Consider the following 22099-nt stretch of genomic DNA (forward strand, 5'->3'; position numbering starts at 1 on the left):
CTAATTTATGAAGTCTTATCTGCAAATCTTTAAAAAATCTTTGGTTTTTCAGAGGTGCATTAAAACAAATCTGATAGAGACTAGTTTGCGTTCATATCCTATTAAAGTAAAATAACTATTCCCTATATTCCTTCACTATTCTTATTAGTATCATCATTCACAATCAAATACTTTATTGGCTTGTATTATGATTTAATCTCAAGTATTTGTTGACTACGTTTGTCTTTTTTAAGTGACTAGTCAGTTCACAATAGTGCCCTAGAAAATTAAAAATCTTGATTTGTTTGTAAACAAAGTCTACTAATATTGAACAAAATAATTCCATTCTTTAACACTTCTTTGCCATTCTACCATTTTCCCTCATGACCATCTGCGGCATTTTAACATGCTTAGTTTTCCTTTTGTTCATAGCTAGCAAAAAAGGTTCTACCTGTCTACCTAACATAATATTCAAACATAATACACAATAAAGCATCATAAAAAGTGATAGATAAAAAGCAAGAGAGGGAGGACTATCAACAAAGTTTAAGTCCTTTGTACAATATTATATCTGAAGGCCGAATGTCTAGAATTATTAATTCAGCTTTAGCTTATTCTAATTCATAGGTTCATAGGTTCATAGGTTCATACTAGGCTATCTGCCCTAGGGCATTTATAAGCCTAGCCAGAGTGTGTTTGGCTTTCGCCACCCATTTTAAATTAATTTTGCTATGCCTTTTTTTGAGGTTAGTATACTGTGCCTCTGTCTAACAGTGACACAGAAGTGATAGCCGGGGTAAACCTACGATCTCCCATCCACTCATCAAGATTCCTCTTGAAGAGAGTCAATGTGGGACTCTGCCTAACCTGGACTGGGATTTTATTCCAGAGTGAAGGGAGCCTCTGGGTTATGAATCTGTCCCTCCAGCATGTCCTATTTATTTCAGTGCTGAGGTTCAAGTCTCTCGAGCACGTAGCTCGATGGGATTTGGATTTTCTGAGGTGCAGCATGTCCATTAATTCCGGGTTGGACATGGCTTTATACGTCAGGCACAGATCGCCTCTGAGCAGGCGGTATGCCACTGAGTAGAGCTGGAGTTTCTTTAACCGGGCAGAATATGGCATCTGTTTGAGCCCTTTGATCCTCTTGGTGAGGTACTTTTGGGGTCTTTCCAGTTGCTGCAGGTGTCTGGTAAGGTACATCCAAAAGGGGCATTGTACTCAATTATGGGCCTGATGAGGGATGAGTAAAGAGGTACGATGACCTCCCCTGATCTAGATGTGAATCCCTTCATGATTAGGTGGGCTATATAAAATGTTTTTCTAACCACTTTGGCCATGTGGTTGTCAAATGAGAGATTGCTATCAACTTGGGTCCCCAGGTCCCTGATGACTTCTTCTGTACTTAATGGATTACCACCTATGTGGTAATTTGTGGGCACTTTGTTTTTGCCAAAGGGGATGACTATACACTTTTTGGCATTTAGCTTGAGGCCATGGCTCTGGCACCAGTTGTCTGTTTCTATGAGGCCCTTTTGGAGGATGCTTGTGTCGGCTGGAGAATTGATTATGGCGCCCAGTTTGCAGTCATCTGCGAACTTGGTCAGCCACAGTCCTTCCGTGTTGGCCTGTACCGCCGAGAAATATATACCGAACAAGAGAGGTCCCAGGACTGAGCCTTGTGGGACGCCACTTGTAACTGGTTTGGAGTCTGACATGGCTCCAGCAATTCTAACCATGTGGGTTCTGTCCTTGAGCCAGTTTGCAACCCATCTAGTGACATAGGGGTTTATATTTAAGCTGGTGAGCTTATCTATAATGCCCGAGTGGGGTATTGTATCGAAGGCTTTTGCGAGGTCCAGGTAGGCTGTGTGGACCACCTTCCCCTCGTCAATGGCCTTGGTGACTGTTTCAAAGAAATTGACCAGGTTTAAGAGGCAGGATCTGCCCTTAACAAAGCCAAACTGGGTAGGATCCAGTGTCTGTAGGTCCCCAATATCTTTATTTATGAGGTCCATGATGATCCTTTCCATAGCTTTGCAGACCAAGCTAGTCAGGCTTATGGGCGATAGTTTCCAGGATCCGTTGAGGCACCACCTTTGTGGAGAGGGACTACTGTTGCTGTACGCCACTCTTTGGGTACATATCCTGTAGTAAGGCTAAGATTGAACAATAGTTTTATGTTTGGGTTTAGCTCTTCTTGGAGTTCATGTAGGACGCAGCCCGGGACACCATCTGGTCCCATTGATGCTGTGTTTTTTGCTTTGGAGAGGGCGGCTCTTACCTGAGCATCTGAGATGTCAGGGGGGCAGCAATCTGTTGGGATAGATATTTGCCCTTTTGGTGGAGAGAGGGGGGAGAAGTTTGCACTGAACCTGTCAGCTAGGATGTTGGCAATGTCTGTGGGCTCGGTGTATTTTTTGTCATTTTGGTCTAATTCTGAGCATATCTGGGAATTCCCACCCAGGTTCCTAACATAACTAAAGAAAGCCTTGTGATTATCCTTAGTGTCCTGTGCAATTTTTCTCTCGAAGCTGGCCTTAGATGATTTTATGAGTGCCCGTAGTTTTTTGCTAATACTGATCAGAGATGACTTCCCTTTTGGGGATTTTGCTCTATCATGTAGTAGCTTCCTCCTTCTATTGTATAGTTTGTTTATGGCTGGGGTCCACCAGACAGGACGTCTGCCTTTGGAGGATTGGGTCTTGGTTTTATTTGGGATTGCATGATCCATGCATTCCTGAAGGTGTTCATAGAATGTGTTTATAAAGGATTCTGCGGTCTGGGCCGTATTTTCCACAGGCCGGGGGCTTTGAAGGATTTCGCCTCGGTTTTGAGGCATGTGAAATTTGCTTTAGAGAAGTTTTTCACTGTGGTTTTCTGGCCAGGGCGTGGGGTTGGGATGTGAATATCCAGTGAGATTAGTTTATGGTCTGATCTTACCAGTGAGGGATACACTTCTGGTCTGGAGCATAGTGTCCCCATGTTGGTGATGATCAGGTCCAGTATGTTTTCCCCTCTTGTGGGAGTGGTAACAAGTTGTTCCATAGCATTTGAGTTTATAAATTCTAGGAACCTTTGGGCTAGGGTGTTGGAGCTAGAGTAATGCTCCCAGTCTATGTTTGGGTAGTTGAAGTCGCCCAATATAATGGTGTTTGGAGAGACCTTCATATTTTCCAGTATTCTCAGGAAGGCCAAGTGGGGTTCCTGTGTTTGGGAGGGTGGTCTGTAGCAGGCTATAAACTGGAAGGCAGTTTTACCCACAGTTAGTTGCACATGGATAGTCTCTGATGCTTCGTGCTGTGCCACCAACCTGGAGGTGTGGGTATCTTTGACGAATATTGATACTCCCCCTCCTTTTTTGGTTCGGTCCAAGTTTTGGGGCCGAAAAGCATGGTATGAGGTATAACCTGGTAGTGCTGGGGTGCTCCCGGAAGCCTTGAACCAGGTTTCTGTTACTGCACAGATATCGATGTTCTCCATGCTAAGGAGAGTTTCGAGTGCGTGCATCTTGAGGTTTAGACTTCTGGCATTGAGTAGCATTACTCTTAGTTTCTTATCCCTTGTGATACCTATGGAGGTGGGTTTGTGATACCTATGGAGGTGGGTTTGTCTTGTAGCAAAAAGATTGAAACATCTCTTCAAACAAGTTTTAATTGACTGGATTAGCTAAAGCATTTTTGCTTTTTTCTCCTTACTCGTAAAAACATTGAAAAAGAAGCAAGCACATACCTTTTTATATCTATGGGGAGACCAGCAAGAATTGCTATTGCAACATCATGAAACTGAAGGCCTTCATGTTTTAATGGTGCTGACAATGCCACATTCATTTGTTCAGTCAACATAACGTTAGCAGTTGGAATTTTACATTCATTTGAAGCAGGTACTGCTCTATCAACTCTATAAAATTGACAAGGCTGTAATTCAATAAGAGTCAGATGTTAGCTATAATGTCTTCATAACTGATTTTCTAACAGAGTTATGATTAAAGATTTCAGCAACCCTACTGTCTGAATGTTTTTGCATCCCACTGTTACCTGGACATCTTGAAGTATATGTGCCAGTGACTCACAGGTTTTAGAAAGCTTGGTTTACTATTCCCTCTTTAGCAGTCACAGAAACTATGGATCTTATACTTTCATTAAGCTCAGTTATTTTACAGTCTTGTTTACAAGATCTTGGACTTAAATAATGATTTTCATTAATTTTTATTCAATTATTTACTAATATTTTTAATGCTCCATCTTTGTTTTGTGGCCTATATTAGGAAACAGTTTGAACTAGACACATTTATTTGAAAAAGGAATGCTGTCTGGAAAAGATTAACATTTCTCCTTAAGAAGCAGACCAGCAAGATTATGCTGGGATTTTTAAGCAAAGAAAAAGTCTGACTTGCCTTCTACTTTTGTCACAACTGTATAATTTCAAGGACAAAGAGATGTGAAAACATTCTGTTCGCATACATTGCAGAAAGTTCAGGTTTCTGAGCAAAAAACACCACAATTAAATGATTGCACAACATCACTTAATTAGTAAAACAGTCAGCTTCAGTGGAACTACCGCCCCATTAGCCTGACGAGCCTGGTCTGCAAGGCTATGGAATGCATCATTATGGAGCTTATAAACAATGACAGTGGTAATTTCCAAACTCTGGACTCCACCGAGTTTGGGTTTGTAAAAGGCAGATCATGTCTCCTAAATCTGACAGACTTCTTTGAAGCGGTGGTCACCAAAGCCATAGTTGAGGGTAAGGTGGTTCACACAGTCTATCTAGATCTTGCCAAGGCTTTCAACACCACCCCCCACTCTGGAATTATAGATAAACTCACTAAACTAAGTATAAATCCCTATGTCACAAGATGGGTTACCAACTGGCTCACTGATAGAACCCATACTGTGAAAGTAGCAGACTCCAAATCCGACTTCAGACCAGTGACAAGTGGAGTACCACAGAGTTCAGTCCTGGTTCCTCTCCTGCTTGGTATCTACTTCTCTGAAGTACAGGCTAACACAGAAGGTCTTTGGCTAATGAAGTTCGCAGATGACTGCAAACTAGGAGCCATAATCGAAACTCCTAACGATGTGGACATCCTACAAAAGGGCTTGACTGAGACAGATGCCTGGTGTCAAAGCCATGGCCTCAAGCTCAATGCCAAAAAGTGCATTGTCATCCCTTTTGGTAAAAACTCTGTACCCACGAACTACCACAAAGGTGGTAGTCTACTTAACACCGAAAGTGTGCTAAGAGGCCTTGGGACACAGGTGGACAGTAGTCTCTCCTTTGATAATCACATCACCACAGTAGTAAGGAAATCCTTCTGCATGGCACACCTCATCACAAAATGTTTCTCATCCAGGAAAAAAGAGGTCATTGTTCCCCTCTACTCATCACTCATTAGACCCATTATAGAATACAGTGCCCCTTTTGGTATGCACCTCACAAGACATCTACAACAACTGGAAAGGCCGCAGAAATACCTCAGAAAGAGGATTACTGGCCTCAAACAGATGGCCTACGCAGACCGTCTCAAAAAACTTCAGTTTTACTCCGCCGCATATCACCTACTCAGAGGCAATCTCTGCCTAACATATAAAGCTATGTCAAACCCAGAGCTGTTGAACATGCTCCACTTAAAGAAATCCCAATCCCTCCGAGCTACATGCTCTAGGGACCTAAACCTTGTCACCACAATAAACAAAACATGCTGGAGGGATAGATTTTCCTGTCCCAGAGACTTCCCATACTCTGGAACAAACTACCTATCTATATCAAACAAAGCTCCTCATTAGCACTCTTCAAGAACAATCTTGATGTTTGGATGGGAGATAGGAAATTCACCCCAGGGATCACTTCTGTGGCTCTGCTTGACAGGGGCACAGGAAAATAACTTTCTTGGGTGGTGAAAACCAGGGTATCTTTTTGGCTAGGCTTATATAGGCCCTAGGGCCAATAGCCTAGTAGCTGCCTATGAACCTATGAACCTATGTTTAAAAGTTAGCATATACATAGATTTCCAATAAGTGGTTAAGTGACTTATCTACAATTATATAAGCATAACGAGTGGGGGAGATTGCTTGAGATCATGTTTCATAGCCCACTGATCATGAATGCATCTGATATTTTTCAGGTAAAGGCAGATATTAATTGAACAAACAGTGTGCAGATTTTTGCCCTAGTTTAGTGTCATAAACACAGGGGAAAATGAAGAAACATTGCTGTCCCTACCGATTTCTTTAGGGCTGAAACCTACATTTGTGTGCTGTAAGAAAAGGATTTGGCTTCATATCTGATTCTTAAAGTCTCTGTATTTCAGCATGGTAAGGCTGTCAGTGAATTAGACAAGGACTTGTAATAACTGCATGACTGCCTACAATACCATATTTGGAGCCCTTAATTCTGCTTCTCAGCTTTATTAAAGGAAAACAGATATATGGCAGCTATTACTGCTTTTAGCATCATTTGGCAGTATTTTCAGAATAACAATCAGAGCAGCACTTTCTTATTCCCTTTTGATGTCTTGTAATTAACAAGATCCACAGTGTCCTAGCACCTCAAATTTCATCACATGATATCTGCAGCTTTCTCATAATCATATCTTTTTAATCAGTATTCTATATGCTGTGAAAGTCTCATTATAAAGTTTAGGTTTACTTTGACAGAACCTACCTGTGTATTAGAATCTGATAGAGTTTGCATTTTAAGCCTAAATGCTTTGACAAATAACTTGTGCGGTTAGGAATATATGTTAGTATTGAAAGTCAAATTAATTTATTGCAAGGTTTTTAGTTCAATAGTCATTTCTTTTATGAGAGACCTCTCCCACTTAATTTGTTGCTCTTGAAAAAAAGGCCTTAAACACATCCTAATAATGATTCAGTATTAGTCTGTTTCTAGTTTGCCAAGACTATTCTAGTTGCTACTGCAATGTTTTCCTTGAACAGAAGTTGTTTCTGTAGAAAAGCAGAGAGTTTCCCTATATTAAAAAAATGGTTGTGCTATGATATACTCACTTTCTTGTTTTTGGTCACCAGGCTTCCCCGTAATGACCAACATCCAGCAGTTAAGTTTATACCACAATATAATGACACCCTAATCAGTCCTTAATGCTGTAATAATATACAAGATTATAGCTGGGCCTCCAATCGTAACCTGCTTATGTGTTTGATAAGAGGATGCCATGAAATTCAGCTAGAGATTAAAGCTGAAGAGGTGAATTTCTTGGCAGTCATGTCAACAACACATACTAAGCATTATGATTGCGAAGATCCACTCATAATTGTCTGTAGTGCACAAAATTTTATCTGCTCCATGTACTACCAGTTGCAAAACAAAATGTAGGAGCATGAAATGTTTTACTAGATTTGAAAGAAAGTTAAACATTTAGCCTGTGTATGGGGACTCTCACCCAGAGCTCTTAAAACGATGGCAACAGTTGAATATAGAGCTAGGTGAAAAATATATGAAATTGCTAATAGAGTACTTTCAACCGATAGAAGAAGAACTTAGTAAGAAAGCTGAAAATATACAAAAAGATATCACTGCCCGTTTTAAGGGTGATTTATTCGATGAACTACTCTCTAATATTTATATGAACATATCACTTTATAGTAAAAAATTGCAACAGACCAAACAAAGGAAACTTCAAAGAGATTTCAAAGATTTCAGCACCGGGAATGTCTTTGTTTGGCCCAAAAACAATTTTCGTCCTAATGACCTGCAACACAATACTGAGGGAATTGAGCATAAGCCTAATTCCATTAATACAACAACAGTGCCTATACAAGCTGAACCAGGGCATTTATCTTTTCGTGATGCACTATTAGAACCATCAAATGCATCCAGCAATACTATAACCAGCTCTGTTGCTTCATTTCCTGGTACATCACAAGGTTCAACGGCCCCTCCTAATCAGCAGGTGTTTCTGAACTTAGGAACTGGAGCAAGACCAAAGGTATTGCCACCGTTTAATACTGAACATTTTTTACCACTACCTATGAAGTTGTACCCCAAACCGCAAATGAGATCCAGCAGCTGGGGTTGACAAAAAAGAAAATACTCAAAAGAGAATGACAGCAAAGCCAACAGGAGAACCGGAAGGTAAAAGACTTGGTGTTCAATTTGTTAAAACGTGTTATCTTCCTCGGAACTGTCTTTACTGAATAAAAGTCTTTCCTTTATTCCATCTACTAGGACAGAAATCAGTGACTTATTAACTGACCTTAGGATGTTCGGCCGTAATCTTAGTTTGAAACTCACGTTTAATAAGGAACAGTGTCAAAAAATTTGTTGTTCTTATGATAGGTTTAGACCTAAAAGTTCCTATGTTCCAACATTACCCCCCATGTTGAATGCTTTGTGAAAGCTTGTGAAAAAGATGTATATGATTATTTATATGGAAAAAACAATTGTACTTATTTTACATTGACCCCTGCTGAAAATGAAGCACTACGGTCTTTTAAGATGAATTCCAATATAACTATTAGACCCATAGATAAGGGAGGTGGAATAGCTATTATGAATACGGCAGACTTCATAAAGGATATGCCTACATTATTGGCTGATACTGAAACTTATGTTGCTATAAACAGTTGTGATTTATTGAAAATCTATAGCAATGTGAAGGATAACCTTTATGATTTATTGACGTGCAGATTAACTGATCGTGACCATTATGAGTTTTTGCACGTAGAACACCCTTTGATTCCTTGTATAAAAGGGCCACCTAAATTACATAAGTTAATACTTCCACCTCCCATGAGACCCATTGTTGCGGGTGGTGGGTGGTTAACAGAAACTATGTCCTTATACATTGAACAGAAACTTGGTTCTGTGGTTAAACAGATACCCACAATTTCAAGGGACACTACACAATTGTTAAGTGATATTGAACAATATAATAATGAATATATGGATGGTGAAGTTCTTCTAGTTACACTAGATGTTAAGAATCTATTTACCTCCATACCTATTGACTATGGGGCAGATGCCATCAGGGACGTTTTGCACAGTCTAACCCGTATGAGTAATGATGAAGTTTTTTTGATTTGTGCCCTTCCTGAGATGGTACTTACTAATAATGTATTCATTGTTTGAAGACAACCTTTATTTGCAACAATGGGGTGTCGCTATGGGCACCCCATGTGCGAACACTTATAGAAATCTAGTAATGTATTTTTGGGAAACCCTACGTCTTTAAATGTGCTTACTATCCATACATTATTTTGTACAGATGTTTTGTGGATGACGTTTTCTTTCTTTGGAAGGGAGTCGTCTCTTTTTTATGTGAGTTTGTAAACTATCTTGAATCTAGCACTGAATTCTTAAAATTTACATCTATTCATAATATGCACAAGATAGATTTTCTTGATTTTTCTGACCTTAAGAACAGTTCTGGACTTCTTAGCACTAGGTTGTTTTGAAAACCATGTTGGAGAAATGGACTGTTGCATCTTAACAACATGCATCCCAGATTTATATTTCTGAACATAGTAAAAGGACAATACCATAGAATAAAAAGGATTTGTAAAGAACAAGAAGTGTTAAATGATGAAACTGTAGTTTTAGAGAGGTTGTTTAAAGATAGAGGCTATACAGACAGTACAATAAAAAAGGCCAAAGAACAGGATTTTAAAAATGATAATTTATTAATGAATAACTCAGCTGTAATGGAGTATGCTGCTTTGGGTTGAAATATTTATTCCCCTAGTAAGAAACTTAGTTTCATTGTGAAATATACTAATGACAATGAAACTGTTACTAGAATTATAAAGCAAAACTGGCATATATTAACTATAGATCCTTCCACAGAAGAACTAATAGGAAGGACACCCAGGTTTGTTTATAAAAATCGTCTTAATTTAAAACAGATTTTATGTAAAGATAAGAGACAGTGGATAAGACCAAAAATTTCCATGACTTTTGGTACGTTCCCATGTGGTCACTGGTTCCTGTAACATGTGTAAAGTGATAGATGATACTAAAAGTTTTTGTTACCCCACCTTAAATTTTGAGTTTTCGCCAACATTTTATGCTACTTGTAACAACAGCAACCTTATATATTTAGCTACATGCACATGCTGTAGCTGTTTTTACGTGGGAAAAACTTCTAGGAGGCTTAGAGGTAGGATTTATAATCATTTATATGACATTAAGAATGCTGATATGCAAAATGCCTTGGCAAAACACATCTCTGAGTTTCATACACATGCCTTTAGGTTCAAAGTATTACAATTAGTTTTTGTTAGTGAGAGAGGAGGCAATATTAATAATTACTTGGAATGTATAGAACTACGTTGGATTTTCAAGTTACGAGCACATGTCTCCCCTGGTTTGAATTCCTTTATTAGTATTAAACCAGCTCTGAAAGCACGACAATTTAAATGAACAAATTATGTATTTGTTTTCAAGTTGTTTTTTTAAACAGTTTTAGCTTTTCATTTAATTAATTGATCAATTAAGTATCAGTTACTATAGTGATGCTTGTTTTTAAGATGTTTTAAGTTGTTTAATTGATGCATAAGTGAAAATTATTTAATTATTTAATTAATTATGTTGAGTAGGTTATTTAAATTGTAGGCTTTATTTTGTAACTTAGATCTGAAGAAGCATGGTTTCCACGTGAAAGTGCTCATCTGTTGTTTCATTAAATTATTATTCGTACTTGGATATTTTTCTTCATGGTGGTCCTTCCTTGTCTGTTTTGCTAATATCGTGGTTTTCATCTTGGATTGGACCTTTGGGCAGCTCTATACATTGGTTTTGCTGAAGTATTATGATTGCGGAGATCCACTCATAATTGTCTGTAGTGGACAGAATTTTATCTGCTCCATGTACTACCAGTTGCAAAAAAAAATTTAGGAGCATGAAATGTTTTACTAGATTTCAAAGACAGTTAAACATTTAGCACTGACAAACAGTAGGCAAAAAGAAGGTAGGTACTAGAAGAACAAATGGCTTTAAAAGTTGTTAGACACTTTGTTCTGCCACATTTATTGTTAATGAGTGTGGCAGTGCAAAATATCTAACAGTTTTCAAAGCCATTGTATTTCCTGCTGGTGTTATTTATTTATTTTTTTGGCTGGTACTGTCAGCTGCTAATCCATATGACATGACCAAATCTTAACAGTGCTAAATGTTTCTTAATAAAAGTTTGTTAAGCATGTTTCTGGTGTCACAGAGTGCTTAATAAGCCTGCCTTGTCTCCAGTATTGAAGTGCAAGTGAGGCTATCAAGCAGTAAAGGCAGTCAAGCAGAAATGTCAGCATATGTTACCTAACATCATGGGCAGTAAATTTCTATTATTTCCATAGGAAATTATATATCTTGTCATGAAACACCTATATCCATTTTCATCTGCCACACATAAGGTAATTAAAATCTTATGGACAGTTAGTTTGCTATAACTGAATGTATATAAACATAAAGAGACTTACAACCACTGAGACCTGCTTTGATTTTAAAGATGTTCAGGGTTATTGCAGTAAACAACTCAACAATGTATCAGAATAATTAATATCTAAAAAAGTAACAATATTTTTGCTAATTGCAGTGAATTTGATTAAAAAAAATCCTCAACAACATAAAAGTACAGTAGCAGGCATATAATATATATATATATATATATATATATATATATATATATATATATATATATATATGCCTGCTACTGTACTTTTATGTTATTGAGGATCTTTGTTTAATCAAATTCATATATATATATATATATACATACACACACATATATATATATATATATATATATATATATATATATATATATATATATACATATATACATACATTTGTTAATTTAATTGCATTTATTTGAACTGTATTTGCAGTAGTGTTGACTTGTATTTACTATAGTTTTAGCTGATTTTCTGTAAAAAAAAAAAAAATAAAATAAAAATTCTAAGCTTGTTTCCTGCCTTTCCTGTAACTAGTCAAGTCCAGATACAGACTTGCTGTATCCAGGACTGTTGGTAAGCTTCTGAGCCCCCCAAGCCTTTCTGTGTTGGAGGGAAGCCTTCTAGCTTATCAGTGGGAGTGGTAAGCACTAGGCAGCCTATCTACCATGGGAAGAGTGGGTTTTGGCCCTGAAATTGTAGTTCATTGGCCATTTGGGCAGTTTTTCCATCTCTTTCTGCTTTCTGGTTAAAAACCCGTTTTGCGTTTGGTCCCCACCTTTCCTATAACTAGTGTAATCCAGGTACAGATTTGTTGTATCCAGGAATGTTGGTAAGCTTCTGAGCCCCCCAAGCCCTTCTGTGTTAGAGTGAAGCCTTATAGCTTATCAGCAGGAGTGGTAAGCAGTAGGTAATCTATCTACCACAGGAGGAGTGGTTTCTGGCCCAGAAATTATAGTTTATTGGCCGTTTGGGAAGCTTTTCCATCTCTTTCAACCTTCTGATTTAAAAGCCTGTGTTCGCCCTTGTTTCCTGCCTTTCCTGTTACTAGTCTAGTCCAGGTACAGATTTGTTGTATCCAAGACTCTTTGTAAGCTTGTGAGCCCGCCAAGCCTTTCCGTGTTGGAGGGAAGCCTTCTAGCTTATCAGTGGGAGTGGTAAGCATCAGGTAGCCTATCTACCACAAGAGGAGTGATCCCTGGTCCAGAAATTGTAGCTATTGGCTGTTTGAGCATTTTTTTTCCATCTCTTTCAACTTTCTGGTTTGAAAGTTGCACTTGTGCCTGTTTCCCACCTTTCCTATAACTAGCCTAGTCTGGTTACAGAGTTGCTGTATCCAGGATTGTTAGTAAGCTTCTGAACCCCCAAGCCTTTCTGTGTTGGAGGAAAGCCTTCTAGCTTATCAATGGGAGTGGTAAGCACTAGGTAGCCTATCCTCCTTGGGAAAAGTGAGTTTTGGCCCAGAAATTATAGTTTATTTGGCTGTTTGGGCAGTTTTCCATCTCTTTCAACTTGCTGACTTAAAAGCCTACGTTTGTACTTGTTCCCCGCCTTTCCTGTAACTAGTCTAGTCTAGGTACAGATTTGCTGTATTCCAGGACTCTTTGTAAGCTTCTGAGCCCCGCAAGCCTTTCTGTGTTGGAGGAAAGCCTTCTAGCTCATCGGTGGGAGTGGTAAGCACTAGGTAGCCTATCTACCATGAGAGGAGAAGTTCTTTGCCCAGAAACTGTAGTTTATTGACCATTTGGACAGGTTGACCGTCTCTTTCAACTTTCTGGTTTAAAAGACCACACCTGTGCTTGTTTCCCATCTTTCCTGTAACTAACCTACAGGGTAGCACTAGAAAGCCTTAAACTGATAGAAGCCTTCTAGCTTAGGAGAGAGACTTTGGCGTGATTAAGTATCAGTTTTCTGTACTTTCTTGCTGTACTTAAGTGTTTTCCGCCTTAACGCAGATTTTCCAATGTTTATTGTGTTTTAAAAGCTTGTTTTTTTCACATATTGTACTTATTTGACTGCCTGCACTTTAAAAAAGTTGTTTTTTGTTTAAATAATTTGTTTAACTGTTGTAGGCTATACACTTGTTTGTAGTCGTTTAAAGCTGTTTTAAGTGCATTTTTTACTGTTTTTGCCTTATCTTTTCAAAAAAAAAAAACAAAAAAATCCTTGTAACCCACCTTTCTAAGCTAGTATAGTCCAGTTTTCAGGCTAGTGCTGAATTTGGGGCTGTGATACTAGTTTTTGAGTTGTCCATACCTTATTTGGATAGAAGGAAGTTTCTCTGTTCACCTATGAGAGAGGGGAGCTTTGAGCAACCTATCTGTCCCTGCAGGAGTGGTTCCAGCCCAGACGTTAGTAGTTTATTGGCCATTTCGGGCTAATTTCTATCTCTTTCATTCACCTACTATAAAAAACGCATTTGCATGATTTTGCACACTGGGCAGTGCCGGTTAGCTATGGTTAAATTATTCCTGGCTCCACTAAGTCTCCTCTTCAGTTTCTCCCATGAAACTAGTCTAACTCTCAACCTAAGCATTCAGAAAGCATTTTGCTCAGACCTAATAGCAAGCACTAATATACCCTGACACTGATTGCCCAGCAGGGCAAGGATCTTTATTCACCCCTCACCAACCAAGCGACTAAGCAGCTCACCCTACTATTCAGGCATGACCAAAGGGCAACTTCAGGTGCACACTTCAGTCCAGCTGGTGAATCTGGGTATCCTGAGGCAATGTTACAACTGCCTCATGTACAGAGACAACCCTCTCCTCCTATCACAAAACACTAACATATGCGAGAGATGCAATTATACAGCCAAACTGGAAGCTAAGCTGTCTTCACCCAAGACTGGAACAGGCAGTCAAGAGGAGGAGGTTAACACTTGCACCAAAACTCCTGCCACACACAGACCTACTAAAATAGCACTGGCAAAAAATACACATAAATACAGAAAATCATACTCGGCAGCTCTAAATAAAAACCTGTAAATGCATCAGAGACCTTCAAAGCAGACATCCAAACAACCTGCACTTCCCGTCACAAACCAGACGACACATAAAACACAAAATCAGTGTGCCGCACAATCACATCCCTCAAGGCGAAATAACATACCTAACACACTAATAATAGGTGACTCTATAGTCAGGCACACTGACGTCCCACTCACTAGGCTGGGCAAGCAGAAGGTTACTGTTAGCTGCCTGTTGGGAGCCAGAATCTGACACATAACACAAGCACTCAGGTCACTCCAGAACAAGTACAAATATGACTCTGTCATTGTTCATGTTGGTGTGAATGACTTGAGATGTACCTCCCTGGACTACCTGAAAAGAGACATGGAAGAGCTCTCTGATCATGTAGCCCAGGCTGGTATGACCCTGACCCTGAGCAGCATCCTGCCCTCACCAAGAATGATACCTCAGTATGAAGAAAAAATGATAAATTTCAGCAATTGGCTAAGCTTCTGGTGTCATTCAAAGGGGATCCAGTGTCTATCAGCTTGGGACGACATGCTCGATAAGCCACATTGCTTCACAAGAGATAGTTTGCACCTGTCACCCTTAGGCTTTCGAATACTGGCCAAAGCTCTTGCTGCTCCCATAGTGCCTTTTTTACGCAAGGCTCAAAAGTCAAACCCACCTCCATAAACAGCACAATTAACAAAAAAACTGTGGGTTATGCTACTCAACGCCAGGAGTTTAAATCTCAAAACGCATGCACTCAAAGCACTTCTCAGTATGGAGAATGTCAGCATTTGTACAGTAACTGAAACCTGATTCAAGGCTCCAGAGAGCACCCCGGCACTACCGGGCTACAACTCATACCACACGTTTCGGCCACAGGACACGGACTGAAACACAAAAGAAGAGGGTGTATCCATATTCATCAAGGATACCTACACATCCAGGTTAGTGGCACAGCATGATACCTCTGAGATCATCCATGTGCAACTAACATCAGGCAAATTTGCAATGCAAATTGTGGCCTGCTACAGACCACCCTCCATGACCCAGGACCACCACTCCACCTTTCTGGAGACACTGGAAAACACAAAGGTCCTACCAAACACCCTGATACAGGGTGATTTCAATTACCCTACCATTCAATGGGAAAACTACTCGAGTACAATTTCCCATGCCCAGCGCTTCCTGGAATTCATCAACTCAAATGCCCTGGATCAGCTGGTAAACTCCCCTACCAGAGGAGAAAACATGTTAGACCTGGTCATCACTAACATGGGCGACAGGTGTTCCACACCGGAGATCAACCCATCACTGGTTAGATCAGACCATAAACTAATCACTCTGGGTGTCCATACCCCACCACCACCCCCAACTAAGGAAACCACAGTAAAATACTTTTCTAAAGCAAACTTCACCTTTCTTAAGACAGAGGTGGTAAGTTTCACAGCCCCTACGCTAAAGGATAATGCTGCCCAAGATGCAGAAACCTTTACAAATGCACTCTATGAACACCTACAAGGATGCAGGGATCATGCCATCCCTAGCAAAACCAAGACTCACTCCTCTAAGAGAAGGAAACCAGTTTGGTGGACCCCTGCAATAAACAGGCTATACAATAGAAGGAGGATAGAAGGAGGAAACTAGTTCAGAAAAAAAGCAAATCCCAAGAAGGAAAAACATCCCTGATCAGTATCAGTAAGAAACTGAGGTCCCTCATGAAATCATCCAAGGCTAACTTTTAAAGAAAAATAGCCAAGGATTCAAAAGATAACCACAAAGCCTTCTATAGTTATGTTCAGAATCTAAGTGGCAACTTGCAGATATGCACTGAACTAGTGCAAAATAGCACAAAATATACTGAACCTACTGATATTGCCAACATCCTGGCAGATAGATTCAGTAAAAGCTTCACCCCCCCCTCACCTCCGAAAGAGCCCACAACAATACTGGAAAAGTGTAGTGTCCCAAAAATCACAGGCGCATGGGTGAAAACAGCCCTTTTAAAAGCCAAAAGCACAGCGTCAATGGGACCATATCGTGTCCCAGGCTGCGTCTTACATGAACTACAGAATGAACTAACCCCCCACCTAAACACGCTGTCCAACCTCAGCCTCTTCACAGGCTATGTGCCCATAGAATGGCGCACAGCAACGGTTATTCCTCTCCACAAAGGAAGGGCCACAACTGACCCTGGTAACTATCGCCCCATAAGCCTGACTAGCCTGGTCTGCAAGGCTATGGAGCACATCATCATGGAACTCATTAACAAAGACATTGAGAACCTCCAAACACTTGACCCGACCCACCTTGGCTTTGTGAAGGGCAGATCATGCCTACTAAACCTGGTTGACTTCTTCGAGACAGTCACCAAGGCCATAGACGAGGGGAAAGGTGGTTCACACAGCCTATCTTGACCTCGCCAATGGTTTCAACACCATCACCACTCAGGTATTACAGAAAAACTCACCAACTTGAACATAAACCCCTGCGTCATGAGATGGGTTGCCAACTGGCTTACAGACAGAACTCACACGGTAAGAATAGTGGGCTCCATGTCCGACTCTAAACCAGTCACAAGTGGTATCCTGCAAAGCTCAGTCCTGGGACCCCTACTGTTTGGCATATACTTCTCAGAAGTACAGGCAAACACAGGAGGACTATGGCTAACCAAATTCACCGATGACTGCAAACTGGGAGCCATAATTGACTCTCCGGCTGACACGGACATCCTCCAAAAGGGCCTTACTGAGACAGACATCTGGTGTCAAAGTCATTGCCTCAAGCTAAATGCCAAAAAATGCATAGTCATCCAGTTTGGGAAAAACAAAACACCCATGAATTACCACATAGGTGGCAGCCCCCTTAATACAGAAGAGGTAATAAAAGATCTGGGGACCCAGGTAGATAGTAATCTCTCCTTTGACAATCATATTACCAAAGTAGTTAGGAAATGCTTTTATGTGGCCAATCTAATTACTAAAGGGTTCGCATCTGGAAGTAAAGAGGTTACAGTGCCCCTCTAATCGTCACTCATTAGACCCATCATAGAGTACAATGCCCCATTTGGGATGTACCTCACAAGACACTTCCAACAGCTGGAAAGACCACAAAAGTACCTCACCAAGAGGATTACTGGTCTCAAACCTATGTCCTATGCAGCCTGACTGAAAAAACTCCAGCTGTACTCAGTGGCATATTGCTTACACAGAGGTGATCTCTGCCTGACTTACAAAGCCAAGCCCAACTCAGAACTGATGGACATGCTCTACTTAAAGGAATCCAAGTCACTGCGAGCCATGTGCTCTAGTGAGCTAACCTCACCATAACAATAAATAGAACATGCTGGAGGGATCGATTCCTGTCACAGAGACTCCCCATGCTTTGGAACAAAATTCCAAATTACATCAGGCAGAGCCCCTCACTAACACTCTTCAAGAGAAACCTTGATGAGTGGATGGGTAACAGAAAATACACCCCTGGGATCACTTCATTGGCTCTGCTTGACAGAGGATCAGTTAATTAATCAATGGGGCGGCGAAAGCCGACACACTCTGACTAGGCTCGTAAATGCCCTTGGGCAGATAGCCTAGTACCTACCTATGAACCTACCTATAATAATACCAGCATGGGGATTGTGTCAAAAGTCTCTTCTAGGTCAAGATAAGCAGTGTTCATAGAGAAACCACTGTCATCACCCTCTATAACCTTTTCAAAGAAGTTTACTAGTTTCAGGAGAAATGAACTGCCCTTCATAAAACCAAACTGAATGATGTACAGAACAATTTAATTGCCAGTGAGTGCATAAATGAGTTATGCAGTGATACATTTAGTGGCTTGGATATAAGGTGGATGGGCCTATAATTGCATGGGTCTTTAGAGAGAACATACTTTAGACATGAGTTAAAGCGGCTGCTCTGCAGACATCCGAGACAAATAATGAGGATAGACTGAGGTTGAAGATTTTAAGTAGAGACTCAAGTAGTACATACTTGACACTGATAAAAATGTGGCTTGGAGTGTTATCAGGTAACAAAGAAAAACATTTTACCCTTTGAAAGAGCTTCTAAGAATCCAAGTTGATGACAGGGGATCTAAATTTTCAGGGATAGTGGTTGCAGCAATATGGGTAGGTGGAGTAAAGTTAGTCTTAAATTTGTCAGATAATGTATTAGATACATCCTTGGGATTGGAATGTGTGATATTATTATTATTGATGTGCTCAGTAGTTTGTTGAACATTATACCTTAATTTCCTGATTTAACTGAAGAAAGAATTTTACTTTGGTATTTGTAGTGACCTTAAGTTAGTTCTCTACTTTAAATTTCCAGTGCCCATAAGTTCCTTGCTGGCATGTTTCACTGTGGTCTTGAAGTAGCAGTGTTCATATTTCTCACAGATTTTTATTGTTTTCCCTCTTTTGTTATACAGTTTATTAGTACAATAATTTTTCCAGAGGTGTTTATTCCTGAATTTACTATAGCTGTCTAGATGTTGGTAAAAAACTGAAGGTGAATATGACCACTCTCTCGACTAAGTCCATTTGCAGGGGATTGTTTGCAATTTTACTTAGGTCATCTACAAGCTGAAATAGGTTTGCTCTGGAGAAGTCCCTAAGGATGCTTTATGTGGTGGTAAGGTGGTACCATTATGCTGGACAGAGACAATGACTATGTGCTGTCTAGATGTGGCAGATAATTTAAATGTAGAACTGAAGAGAACGGGAATAGAAGTGCCTGCCTCTTTCTGGCAGTTTTTAATGACTTTCAGGATGAAATTAAGAAAAAAAGGATAAATAGTCTATTGTTAAGAAGCTTAAATATAGTGCAAACAAGAATTCACATACTCATTGCATTCAGGATCGTAAACAATTTGCAAAAGAAGTCCTAAAATAATATCAGTACAGCCATGGAGACTGTATCTCCTAAAAGAGTTAGAAAAATTGAAATGATCAGACCAGTATTCTTCCGATGATGACTGTCACCTGTTGCTATGAGCTCCACTCCACCACCATAACATGAGTCACCTGAACAAAACTCAAAGGTTGATTCATCTTCCCCCACTGATTCAACATCCAAAGATGGAGAATCGGAGGGACCCACTCACCCATCAGCTCTAAGTGAAATCATGGTTGCAGAAGCGTAAACAGTGTAAAGGCACTGGTCCAATGATAATTTCAGTAACAAGCACATCTAAAAAGCAAATGAATAAGCTTAAAATAAAACATTACACAGGGAAAAAAGCAGTCAAGTCTAGCAATATACCAAAATCTCAGCAACTTAAGACAAATCCTAAACTTGTCTTTAAAACACTCGTTCATGAAGAATATCAGTGGGTCTCACCCCAAAACAAAATACAGAAGATGATATTTCCACAGGTTCAAACTCGTCAACAGAAAGCAACAATATGGACAAGTATGATTCTCAATTATACCCCCCCAACCCCAGAAAACCCCAGAGAAATGCACAACCATGCAATTGCAGAAGATAACAATGCTGTGCATGCTATTAATAAAGACTGCAGTGGAATTGCAGATTACAAATGATTCCCACCCATCAGTCAGAAAACGTTTTGCAAAATATGTTAATATCCTAAGCAGTCATCTTCAGCAGCAAAATTCTAATACTAAAGATTTAAAAATGGTATTAAAATTTTACTTCCCACCAAATATTTTCAAGAAAATATGGGGAACCTGGAAAGTATAAAAGGATGGGGCAGCTATATTAAGAAACACAACTTGAAACTATATAACAAAATGTCAAGAATTAACAGTTGAAACAACTTGTCACGGATGAAAGCATTTGCTCAAAAGGAACACATATCTTTAGAGAGCTATTTACAATGCAGGATAGACAAGTTAAAATCCTTCTCAGGACACCCTCAACTTACTGAAGATATGGTTGTCAGTGGACTGTCTACAGCCTTTGTTAAAGGATGACTGCCCCAAATACAAGAAAAATGAAAAAGTCTGCCTTAGCGGCCTGAGTTGAGGTTTACATAAAACAGTTTATCATACACAGTATGTGTTGCCGACCACATAGTCAAAAAAAGAGAACAAATACAGGAAAAAGTAATGGATGCATGACTCTTGCAGTTTGAGACTAACCCTAGGGGGAGAGGCAGAGGCAGATGAAAATGGGGCGTCGGAATAAGAGGCAGATTTTCCTAAAAGACTCCTGTACAATACCTACAATGATAACCATATCAAAATTAAGGGGAATTTTATCAGAATTTAGGATGGGTTCTGATGCAACTTAATCCAAATGGAAATCTTTGTTTTAACCACAGTTAGAGAGGTTTCTCATATGATAAATGCCTTTTCGTATAAGCAGCAATCTCACCTTTGCCTGATACAAATCCTTTTGTCACCAGCCCTGCTCATCAACAAATGGAACAGCAACATTAACTGAGTATTTGAGGTACAATTAAGTCTGCAAAAGAACAGGAGGTCAAATAGGGTTGAATCTTTCATGGCTTGAAAGGCTAGACACATATCTCCATGGAGGAGACTGTAAGAGACTGCGTACAGAGAAAGGATTACCATTCCCTCCTGATAAGTAAGATTTTTGAGGCTTCTGATCTTTTTAGTTATGAATCTCTGAGGTCTCTCAAGTTGTGTGATATGTTTATAGACACATAGATGGCAAAAGGTGCATTGTATTCAGTAATCGTCTGATAAGAGAGGTCCTTGTTTCTTCATCTGTTCCACACTGTGCATCCTGCCACCCTTCTTTCACATATCAACTCTATATTCCTCAACTGCTCTGCCTTTACTGCCCAGGTTTCTATACCATACAGTAATACTGTTCCCACCACTGTTTTATACACCTTACATTTTTATTTCTTTGGCATTCTTCTGTCATACACTGTTACTGAAAATCTGTGTCAATTGGCTTCAGCACCTCTGATTCTAGCTTTGACCTCCTCATTCCAACTTCTCTTTTCCTCAACCAGCCATCCCAGATGCTTGAAGCTGTTAACATTTTTCACTGTTTTTCCTTTTATCTTAATTTTTAGCTTCTTCTAATTTCTATTGTTAGTTGCCATAACAACTGTCTTATCTATGCTCAGTTTCATGGCATGTGCCTTCAGGTTTAAATTCCATTCTCCTGTCATTTGCTGAAGTTTCAGTTCAGAGTCTGCTTGCATTATCACATAATCTGCATTTGGCAGCTATGATTACCTTTCCCCTCCAACCAGTTTGCTAATTCAGACCATCACCAGTATAACAGCAATGGGTTCAGAGCCACTCCCACTGAGAACCCCTCTGTCAATCTGAACATTGTTTCTTCTTGTACCATTGGGTCCTTCTACATTGCCTGCACATTGCCCGCACTACTTTAGACAAAGTTTTCAGGACTTTGAATCATTGCAGAACTGGCCAAATCAGCTTTCATGGGACTTTGGCTTATGCTTTCTACAAGTCTAGGAATGCTCAACTGGACTTTTCTTCATTTCCATCTTCTTTTGTACTATCTGTCTTTCTGAAGACATTGGTTCAGTGGCGTTGAATCCTGACACAAATCCATCTCCCATCTCCTATTTTACTCTCTAGTACTCTGCGGATCTGGTTATCAGTCACCTTTTCCAACACGTTTATGGCAAGCGACAGGAGTCTGATATCCCTATACTACCCACAGTTGTGAATGTCCCCTTTCTTCTTGTACACTGGCACTGGAATGCTCACTCTCCAATCATCTGGGATATGCCTTTATCTCCATACTGCTATGAGTATCCTCAGTGGCTACTTCACC

This window comes from Protopterus annectens, chromosome 2.part0, assembly GCF_019279795.1.
Source record: "Protopterus annectens isolate FY-2018-M chromosome 2.part0, PAN1.0, whole genome shotgun sequence".
Classification (NCBI taxonomy): domain Eukaryota; kingdom Metazoa; phylum Chordata; order Ceratodontiformes; family Protopteridae; genus Protopterus; species Protopterus annectens.